This window comes from Panthera uncia (assembly GCF_023721935.1).
Source record: "Panthera uncia isolate 11264 chromosome B2 unlocalized genomic scaffold, Puncia_PCG_1.0 HiC_scaffold_24, whole genome shotgun sequence".
NCBI lineage: Eukaryota > Metazoa > Chordata > Mammalia > Carnivora > Felidae > Panthera > Panthera uncia.
Window position 1 is genome coordinate 15059485 of NW_026057580.1, and position 10109 is coordinate 15069593.

Below are 10109 nucleotides of genomic sequence, written 5' to 3' on the forward strand. Positions count from 1 at the left end.
TCATGGAATTAGTGGTGAGAAAGCAAGGGAGTTATTTCCTTTGGGAAGGCCGAGCTGTCCCCTGGGAGTGATGTGCGTGTGTGTGTGTGTGTGTGTGTGTAGGCACCCATTTATGTCTACCTGCACTCATGCACTTGGCTTGGAGATTTGTGGATAGAGGAGTCACTGTGAAAATAGTGATAATTAGAGGCTCCAGCTGGGCGAGGGTTCATGTGTCTCTTTTGATTGCCCTAGACTTAGACTATACAGTTATATGGATTCTTTGCATCCTCACTTATAACATATGAGTGTGTGTGTGTGTGTGTGTGTATGTGTAACTGTCATATATTCTTGAAGTTTCTTGCAGGCAGAACTTCTGCTTTCCCTGCGTGCCTAGTAGGGTTTAGGTATGTAGTAAATGCTCAATAAATAACTTAGTTGATTGGATGATTTCAACTCATGGTGCCCTGCATGAGCCAGTAAGCAGACTCCAAACAAGAACAGCAGCTGTCATGCTAGGCGGGTCCTACCCTGGGGACAGGGAACTGAAATCGGGTCAGCATTTTTCTGTAAGGCATATATGGTAAAGAAAGTAGACATTTCCCCGGGTCTGAACAACGACTGGGTGCATGCTGTGATACTGAATGAAAGCTTTTCAGATAAGATGTTTTGTGCTTTATCACCCATTTCCTCCACCCCCACACATGCACACTGACGCACACACACACACACACACACACACACACACAAACCTGCAGGTGCACACACACACCCCAAGTATGAAATCTTTCTTCTTCTTAGAAGGCTGGAAACGTGACTCTTCTGTGATGCGGGGACACAGGAGTGGTGGGCAGGAGAAAGGGTTAAGTAAGGATCTCTAGTAATGCTTCCACTTGTTCTCTGAGGATTAACAAAGAGAGGAAGCACAGCCTTTGTAGAAGGAAATTCCCAGGCCCCACTTCGGACATTCGCAACCTGCCCTGTGAACCCCTGAGGGGGTGTCTGATAATAAACACTCACAAACAAAACAATCCATAAAGGCATTTTTGACAACATTCTTGCATTTTCACCAAAGAGTTAGAACACCTTTTCCTGCATCTGCGGGCCTGGAGGGGGCCTGGACATCCACCTACCAGCTGAGCCCAAGGATCCCTGCCCAGGACTACTATTCGTACGTGCGGGTCTCCTTGCCCCTCGGGCCTGATTGTACAGGGGCCTCGTCCCCACACGGGGCTGCTAGCATGCAGGTCACAGACCCCACACAGAGTGGCTATGGACCGCCCTGCACAGACCTGAGACCTGCTCCTTCATCTTCCCTAGTGACCCCCAGACACAACTTTTGAGTGTTGCAACCTTGAGTACTAATGCAGTGACCTTCTCCAGCTGTAGAGACAGCCTGACAAGAGATAAAAACTCTACTAGCAAAATGTGTCAATGAAGTAAGAAACCTAATGGCTTCTGTCTCTGTAGTGGCAAAAAAGATAATAAAGGATAAAACAAACAAAAACTAAACAGCGACCTCCAAAACAGCAACAACGAAAAGCCCTCCAGACTTGATGGTCAATAGTTTTAGTCATTTCTTGTCAGAAGCTCAAAGCATATTAGGCCCCAAATGCAAAACCTTGAGCCAGAGTCTACTTTGAGCCAGTTTATTTGTGATATTGCACCTTATTCCTCCCCAAACTAATAGGACGTGAGGTTTGTTGCATCCATTTTGTAGATGAATAAATCAAGGAACAGAAACTGGCCCTAGGATAATAACAAAGATCTCGGTGATTCAGATAGATTTCTGATCACCTGCTCTCTGTACGTGTGTGTATGTGTGTATGTAGCTGTATGTATGTACATGGATGCTTTTTTTTCAAAATATCTTCTTTTTTTAATTTTTTTTAATGTTTATTTATTTGAGAGAGAGAGAGAGAGAGAGAGAGAGAGAGAGAGAGAGACGGAGACAGAGTGTGAGATGGAGCTGAGCAGAGAGAAGGAGACGCGGAATCCAAAGCAGGTTCCAGGCTCTGAGCTGTCAGCACAGAGCCTGACGCGGGGCTTGAACTCACGAAGTGTGAGATCATGACCTGAGCCGAAGTCGGACACTTAACCGGCTGAGCCACCCAGGTGCCCCAACTTTTTTTTACTATAATATGCTTGACAACCCCTTTACTAAATGCAGTCAAATGCAGGATCTTTGAATGACATCCCTGTTTCTGGGCTAGACCAGAATCCACTTCATGGCATGGGTGAGGATTAGATCCTCAGCTGCCAATAGAAAGCTGAGTCTTTATTTCTGAAATGCCATCACTGATCTCTGGGGTATTTTTAGATGAAATAATCATACATGTCTATTCATTTGCATCTGCCCAGAGCTGGCGGGCGACCTCCATGTTGACCCCAGCATTCAGGACCATGTAGACGAAGGGAATGACAGGTTCCAGATCTCTCTCTGGGCGGGGTTACCATGAGCCTTCCACTCAGGCCTCCTGCCCTTTGTACTGTAACAATGCACGGAAACACAGTCTTGTTAGAGGAAATTCCCAGGGCCATAGCTTGGACATTAGACAGTTGCTTTGCTATGCTGGCCAGGCTGATGTGCATCTAAAAATAAACACACTGGTCTGCATGGGCTTCTATGATTTTGCCATGCACAGTTGATTATATTTCAAAGAGTTTTATTTTTCACTTGGCTTTTAAGAAAGCAAGCCTTTAGGTAAACCTGGAGAATAAAATATATCATGGTTTCATCTTGATTTGACAAAACGTTAGCATTTTCTGACACCCATTTCTGTTGGAAGGGCCACTGTCCTTTTGTTCTGTGACTCCACGACAAGACGGAAGAAGCATAGCATACTGAGTTGCTGCATAAGTGACTGCAGAAGATGTGAGGGTTCAAAACCACATGTCAGCCAGTTCTTCTGAGTGCAGGAAGGATAAAGTATTAGCAAAGAAGCCTAGGGCCACCCAGCCATAGATGATGCAAACACACAGGACCCACTTAAGCGAAATTCTCCCTGCCCTAAGTCTCGAGGTCCTTAACTGGCAGAGAGGCTGTTATCAGCTGTGGCTCATTTAGCAAAGGAAAGATGGGTGGAAAGATGGGCTAAAGACCTCAACTCAGAGCAGGCAGACAGCCCCAGCCAGTTCTCCTCTCTTCCTAAGAGTCGAGTATTCTGCTTGTGGTCCCTGAAATTTAGAGGAGAGTAGAAGCACTTAGTTTGCACTTAAAATTAGATTTCTGAATAGCTAAGAATACATATTCACAGAGTAGTGTTTCTATTTTATAGATAAAGCAGAGATCGGAGACAAAGCCCTGAGTCTTGCTGTTACTTGCCTGACTCTAGTTTGGCGGGAAAAGTACCAGAATGTGGCAATTTTCCATCAAATAAGAATGTGTTTGCAGCACAAGAAGTAACCCACAATCTAGTTAGCGAGTAACCCAAGAAGAGCACTTTGAGGTGAACTTTTCCCACCTCATTGTTCTCATTCCTTTTTTTTTTTTTTTCCTGGACGTCCACCGTAGCTCTATTGTTGTGGCAAAGGACCTATTTAGAAACGATCGCTGCAGATGTATAGAGCTAGCTAATGAAAATGCAGCTAAGATCACTCTCCAGCCTGATGATTTTTTTTTTTTTTTTGCAACCCTCCTTTGGTGGTTTGGGCTGGGGCCCTGACATCACAAGACTCCTGGTGGCTTTGAGCAGGAAGGACCGAGAGGTCATCACCCGGACTCCACCCAGTGCGGGCATCCCTTTGGGAAAACCCCGGCCGTGGGCCTCCAGGGTGCTGGCATACTGCCTGGGACAGGGCGTTCACCACACCGCAAGGCAGCCAGCCCACCCAGTTTCAGACAGTCCTGATGGTGGGTAAGCCCTTCCACACGTGGAACTAAAACTCGTGGCCCTATAATTTCCACTCATCAGTCTTCCGTTGACTTCTTTTCGCACATAGAGCGATCTTTAAGGATTTGAAGGCAACCTTCACATGCTGCAAGGGCAACTTTGTACTTCGAATATCTCCTGGTTCCTTCAACCAATCTGCAAATGACAATTTTCTCATTTTCACCATCTTGGCCAGCCTCCTCTTTCAAGATCTGATGTATTTCTCGAGGCAACATATTCGATACTGAAGCCGATGAATCTCTACAACCTTGTGTGCCAAAGATTATCTGCATTTTCAGAAACAAAACTAAGCCTTGACAAGATACAGCCACTTATTTTAAAAAGTGGCAGAAGGGGGACCCAAAACCAGGGCCGCCTCTTTCTAGCCCACCACATGCCTCTGATTAAACAAGAAATGTTGACCAGGTATTGATCTCAGGCCAGGGTTGATCTCAGATACGTTGTAAGACTGCTGACAGGTCATTAGGAATCTCGTATGTAGGTTGATATCCCTTTTGTTGCAAGTAAGTAACTTGTGTTTACTACTAGAGAGTAAAGTTCCCTGGAGAGGTTAGGAAATGACCAGCAGAAAACACTCTGGCTCCTGAAAGGCAACTGCAGACAAGGTGTGTGTGCGTGTGCGTGCGTGCGTGTGTGTGTGTGTGTGTGTGTGTGTGCAGGGAGTATGGAAGCAAAGAGGTGCATGAGTGACAAGAAGCAAGAAGGAATTCAGAAAGTCTGGCGGCATTTCCTTTGGAAGCTCCAGATGATGATAGAGCAAGACAAGAAGGCTTGAAGAAGGAAAGAGTCATTACCCGGTTTGCTTCGGACGGTGGTTGTGTCTGCGGCACAAAGAGGAGGTATTTCTTTCCTCCCAGCTGTCCACGCATCCCATGGAAGCGCAAGCTATGGAGACAAATCGTGCAGGCTACGATGTCCTGCACAACATCTGATTCTAGGTGAAATATGGTTAAGACATACATCTTTGGGTGGAAAAAAAGAAAAAGGGAATCCTTGTAGCTGTGCCACAGTGGGGGTCAGGGATGGGCTATCTGTCTTTAAGCTTTTAGATTTTTCCTTCACTGCTTGATAGAGCTACAGTCTTCCCTTCTTCTGGCTGCTTTCCAAAAAGAGAGATTGCCTGAGGATGATCTGGCCTCCTTCCTCAGCTGCCCTACTTCAGCCAGCTCTATACCCAGCAACTAGTGCCAAATGGGTTTCTTTCAGCTGCAGGGCACTGCTCCCTAGGAACTATTGCCACACTGTGCCTGATGGCTGAGCACATGGCACAGTAATGCAATGACTCCCTTAAGATCTCTTCTTTGTCAGCGTTGCCCTTCAAATAACCCTGCAGCATGAGAGAAGGTGACTGCATAGACTCCCTGGAGCCTCTCATGAAAGCAAGAACTTCTCCTCCTTAGAGCTCTGTGCCCTGCTCACCGTTTGAGAAAATCAACTTTCAGGGAATGGATGCGGCCCCACCCGAGTTCATATGGTAAGTGAGTCACAGGTGCAGGACTAAATCAGGACTAACTAAAGGCCAGCCCAGCTTTCTTTCTGCTAAATCACACTGCCTTCTGGTGCCCAATGCCTTCACCTGCATATGCCAATATTTATTACAGATCGGACTTTCAGTTTTTCTTAATCCCTTTCAGGAAGAAGTGGAATAGAGAATAATAAAGAACGTGTCCTCTGTACAGGGAGCTTCATGGTGGCAGTATTCGCATCTGTGTCGTTTGCCATCGTATCCTTATCACATGGCGCAGTGCCTGATATGTGGAAGGTGCTCAGCACATAGTTGCTGAAAACCGAGTAAGTCTCTGACTTGGAGCAGTGGAGGAGGAGGGGCACAGGTAGAGAAACACCTAATGGGAGAGCCTGCCCACAGAGACGTAAAGAAATAGATTCCAAAAGGTATGGCACATAGCAGGTACTCAAAATCCTTGGTGGAAAAAACGAATTCAGCAAAATCTCGTAAAAGATAGCAGGGCAAAATGTTGCAGGGCTTGGCAATCTCCTTGGAAAACTGCACACTTTAGACCTCAGTCTGGTTACTAATTTGGGTTCTTCAAACAATATATCCATTTATTTGTTCATTCATTTGTTCGTGAATTCAGTAAACATTGATTGAACACACGGTATACACCTGGCATGGTTTCAAGGGCTATAGCTTCAAAAATAAAAGACCAATAACCCCTCATGGATGAAAATAAGCACAGCAACCATAATTTAATGTGCTAAGGGCTATGACAGAAGCATTTCACCAAGTGCCATAAAGGCATAGACTTGAGAGACACTCGGTCTGCGGCGGACTGGATGAGGGGTAGGAAGGGGTAACTAATCAGGCCGCAATGGTAGCTGGGTAGAGGGGATTAATGGCAGCCTCCTGGACACACAGCACACAGAAATGTAAGTAGGCTTTAGAGCTCTCACATATTGGGGAAACAGAAGGTGTTCAGTACAACCAGAAAGACTTATGGACGGGATGAAAAGGAACAAACTTTGAAGGTCTTCTCTGCCTTCCTTAGGTCGGGGCTTCTCAGACTATAATGTGCCTATGAATCACCCAGGGACCTGATTAAAATAGAGATTCACTAAGTCTGGGGAGGGAATGGAGAATTTGCATCTCTAACGAGCTCCCAAGTGATGTGTGATGCGGCTGGTCCCAGAATGGACTACCCCTTAGGTAGCAAGGAGATAAGCAATGGGGTGCAAAGGAAACATTTCACTGAGGAGAGTGACATTGTCAGAACTGCATTTCCCAAAGACCTCTGTGGCAGGATATGCAGGATGGAATGGAGAGAGACCGTGCTGAGGTAGAATTCCTAAGTGCAAGAAATTACGAGCATCTGAACGAAAGAAGCTTTGGGAAGAATAGTTAACGTTCAATAAATGGGATAAATTAGCTGATATTCTGTGAAGTCACCATAACTTATTTCTCCCAGAGGAAGGGCTGGTTGTGATGATAAAAATGAAACACTAAAAACAAAAAGCAAAAAAAAAAAAAAAAAAAAAAAAATCCAGAGAAATATGTAGTGTTATTTGAATAAAACTTGACCCTTCCCCAAGTCTCAGTTCACACATCATCTTGATTCTCAGTAGTGACCAGCAAAAGCAACCAGTTAAGGGGTGAGCATCATCCTTGTAGACAGTTATCAAAACGGACTAAGTAAAATCAGCCTGTCAGCCATCACTTGATAGACATTGTCACTGCTTGCATCTAATTTCGGGAAACCACAGAGAGAGCAATTGTTTCATAGCAAAATCTGGAAAATAACAGGGAAGTCCACCAGATCTGAACAAAATGCTTATTCATTTACTTATGACTTACAGATACCCTAAATTAGAAACATCTATTTCTATTTCTGTCAGAAAATCCTCTGTAAACTCTGGTACATTTTTAACACCCCCCTCCCACCAATAAAACCCCCAAAACTCAGAAAGAAGTAAAAACAACAACAACAAAACATGGTAAGGGTCTATGATTTGAAAAGAAAAGGCAGGCGGTAAGCTTTTCCCCTTTATGCAGAAGCCAAAACAATGCAACTTCTAATGAGATTTGCCCTCCAAAGAAAATAAGAATCAGCTTCATGTTTTCTGTATCATGCTAGTTGGCATTCTTTATCCAAATATGTTCACATTCAAAACAAAAACCAAAAACCAAGAAACCCAAATGTCATCTCCCCACTCACAATTTTTTTCTCACGGTCCAATCATCAGGCAGTCTCAGCAAGACCCACATGTTGAAAACACACAGCCAGCTAGAGAAGCAATATGGACATACATATCTACTTCAGAGCACCTTGATTCACGTCAAGACAGAGCAAAATAATTCAGGGACCTACCTTTCTCTTCTGTGGCTTGCAGGCTCCTGAAATTTGACCCTGTACTGGAGATCTTCCTGGGAACCTCTTAAGTGAGGTGTAACTCAAGGGTGAGTTCACACAACCACAGGAGGGTGGGGTTTCACAAGACCAGACTTCAGATCCTCGGGACTCACACAGACCTTAGGGAGCAGAGGTGAACTGCCTTCTGTCCTCCTGCTGCAGGAAAAAGCTGGAAGGCTGAGTATGGCTGGAGGTGGGGGCGGAGGCTGGGGGAGGGGAAGTAATATGGGAACCATAATAAATAAGAGATCCTCTCCACATGATTTCCTGTATTTGGTGCCTGTTGCCTTTCTCTAGGCTCCCTAGAGGAAATAAGAAATTTAAACTTGTCCTTTGGCCACTGGGAAGAGGAGAATAAACATGCTAAGACCCAAGAAAAGTGTGAATGAGCAGAGCAACAGGCAGGGAGCTGGGGGGCCACCTAGCTTTACCTTTTACCAAGTGCTTTCTTCCTGAAGTTTCTCCAAGTGTTTAACTCTGAAAAAGTCAAGAACGCCCTCATCCTCTCCCAGTGAGCCGAAGCATTTTCTGGCCACGGTCCAGATGTGTTACAGAGCCATTGAAGGAAGACAGTTCAGAGCAGGCCTGGAAGAGTCTGTTTGCCAGCATAGGGGAAGACGCTCTCCTTTCTGTCTTTGGAAATGCTGGTGACATTCTGTGTCTAATCTTGGGACAACTCCGAAAGTCCCAGGCCGTTTCGCCTCAGGGTTTAAAGAATTATCTGAAGGCTGCCATCCCCAGACTGCTGGAAGCAGAACACCCTCTATAATTTGAGGGGCTCAATGCAAAAATGAAACCGCGAGGCCATTTATCCAAAAATTAAGGGTTTCAAGACGGTGGGGCACCTGGGTGGCTCGGTTCGTTAAGTATCTGACTCTTGACTTTGGCTCAGGTCATGATCTCATGGTTCATGATTCGAGAGCCCATGTCGGGCTCTCTCTCCCCTGACGGCGCAGAGGCTGCTTGGGATTCTCTCTCTCCCTCTCTGTCTCTCTCTGACCCTCCCCTGCTTGTACCCCCCCCCCCAAAAAAAAAAAATAAATAAATAAACTCTTAAAAAAAGGATTTCAAGATAGTGACAGCAGAACATAGAGCCAAATACAAGGACCCTTTTGATAGGGGCTCTGTGCAACTATACAGCTTGTATGCCCCCGAAGCCAGTCCTGGCTGCAGAAAGAAGGTTGAAACTGCGCGCGTGTTGGTTTTAACCAGCTGAGTTATCAAGAGGCCTGGGCTGTAGACATGTTTTCCCGAGGGGTGACAGTCAGCCCTCGAATGCCGTGCACCCGGAGACTGGTACCGGGGGTGACGGAGAATGCATCACTGAGTTAAAACCACACCAGCGGTCTATTTGCAGACCTTTGACTCCCCTCCAATCTGTTCTCCACCTCGCAGTCAGAGAAATTTCCCTCAAATGCAGTCCTCAGGATAGGATTCACATGCTTAAAATTTCTCTGTAGCCTAGGACCTAAGGCCAAACACTTTGGCCTAGCTTCCGGCCCCTTCCACACTGGGCACTGGCTAACCTCTCCTACCTCACCTCAGCACCCACCGCCACCACACTTGCCCCCTTCTCCTTCCCTCCTGCCCTACCTTTCCTCATTGCTGGGAAACCTATGAAGAATGTCTTCCCCGGACCCCCAACCCTTCAAATCTCACGTCCTCCAGGTAACATTTTTCTGCTTCCTGGGCCCCCTGGGTTTTCTCCCTCAGTAAACCATGCTTCTCACAAAGTGCGGAAGACCCGCCCTGTGTCCACCCGCCCCCCACCCCCCGCAGCTGCACTAGAAACTGCAAGGTTGTAGACTATGTCTGGTTTATCCGGGACCCAGGGCCCAGGAGGGGGGAATTTGTGTACGTTGAATATGAGCAGGAGCATTATTCATTATGGTTGTCCCCCTTTAGGGAGAGGGAAAAACATAGACTCAGAAGAAAATGTAAGGTTGTCATTAAGGTTTTATTTACGGTTTAAACTCCTGCAGAGCAGAGCAATTTCACATGTGCTGTGGTTCAACGTTCATTAAGATGCCTGTTTGTCATGTGCTGGCCATCCCCGTTCTCACAGGGACTATGTTACGGGTTGGAAATGACCTCTGTTGAGAAAATGAAGCTTTGGACAGGTCAGCCATGAGGATCAAAGTTGGTAAGGGTGAAGGAAAATGGGAAGATGCTGGATAGAGATGAGGAAAGAGGTAGTGAAGGCCACGCAGGTGGGAAAATGGAGAGGACAGGGGACAGGAGGGGAACACGGGAGGAAGAGAGAGGGAGGCAGGGAAAGATGGATAAGGTGGCAAGAAGCACAAGGATCCAGCAAAGGCTGGAAACCAGAGGGGTGGAGGGGACGGCAGGAAAATGACTGGCCAGGCCAGCG

The 10109-nt window shown here is 46.2% G+C and overlaps 1 protein-coding gene across 5 annotated transcripts in view; it reads right to left on the minus strand.

Annotated features, from left to right (window-relative positions):
* Nucleotides 1-7998, minus strand: part of ADGRF5 (adhesion G protein-coupled receptor F5) — a 96845-nt gene extending 88847 nt beyond the window's left edge. For 2 of the 5 annotated variants that reach the window (XM_049653771.1, XM_049653770.1), the window contains exon 1: nucleotides 7697-7986. The gene's annotated coding sequence lies outside the window, so the exon portion shown is untranslated. Of the gene's footprint in view, nucleotides 1-7696 lie in introns of all 5 variants that reach the window. The other 3 variants (XM_049653766.1, XM_049653768.1, XM_049653769.1) reach the window with 3 other exon arrangements.
* Nucleotides 7999-10109: the final 2111 nt, after the last annotated feature.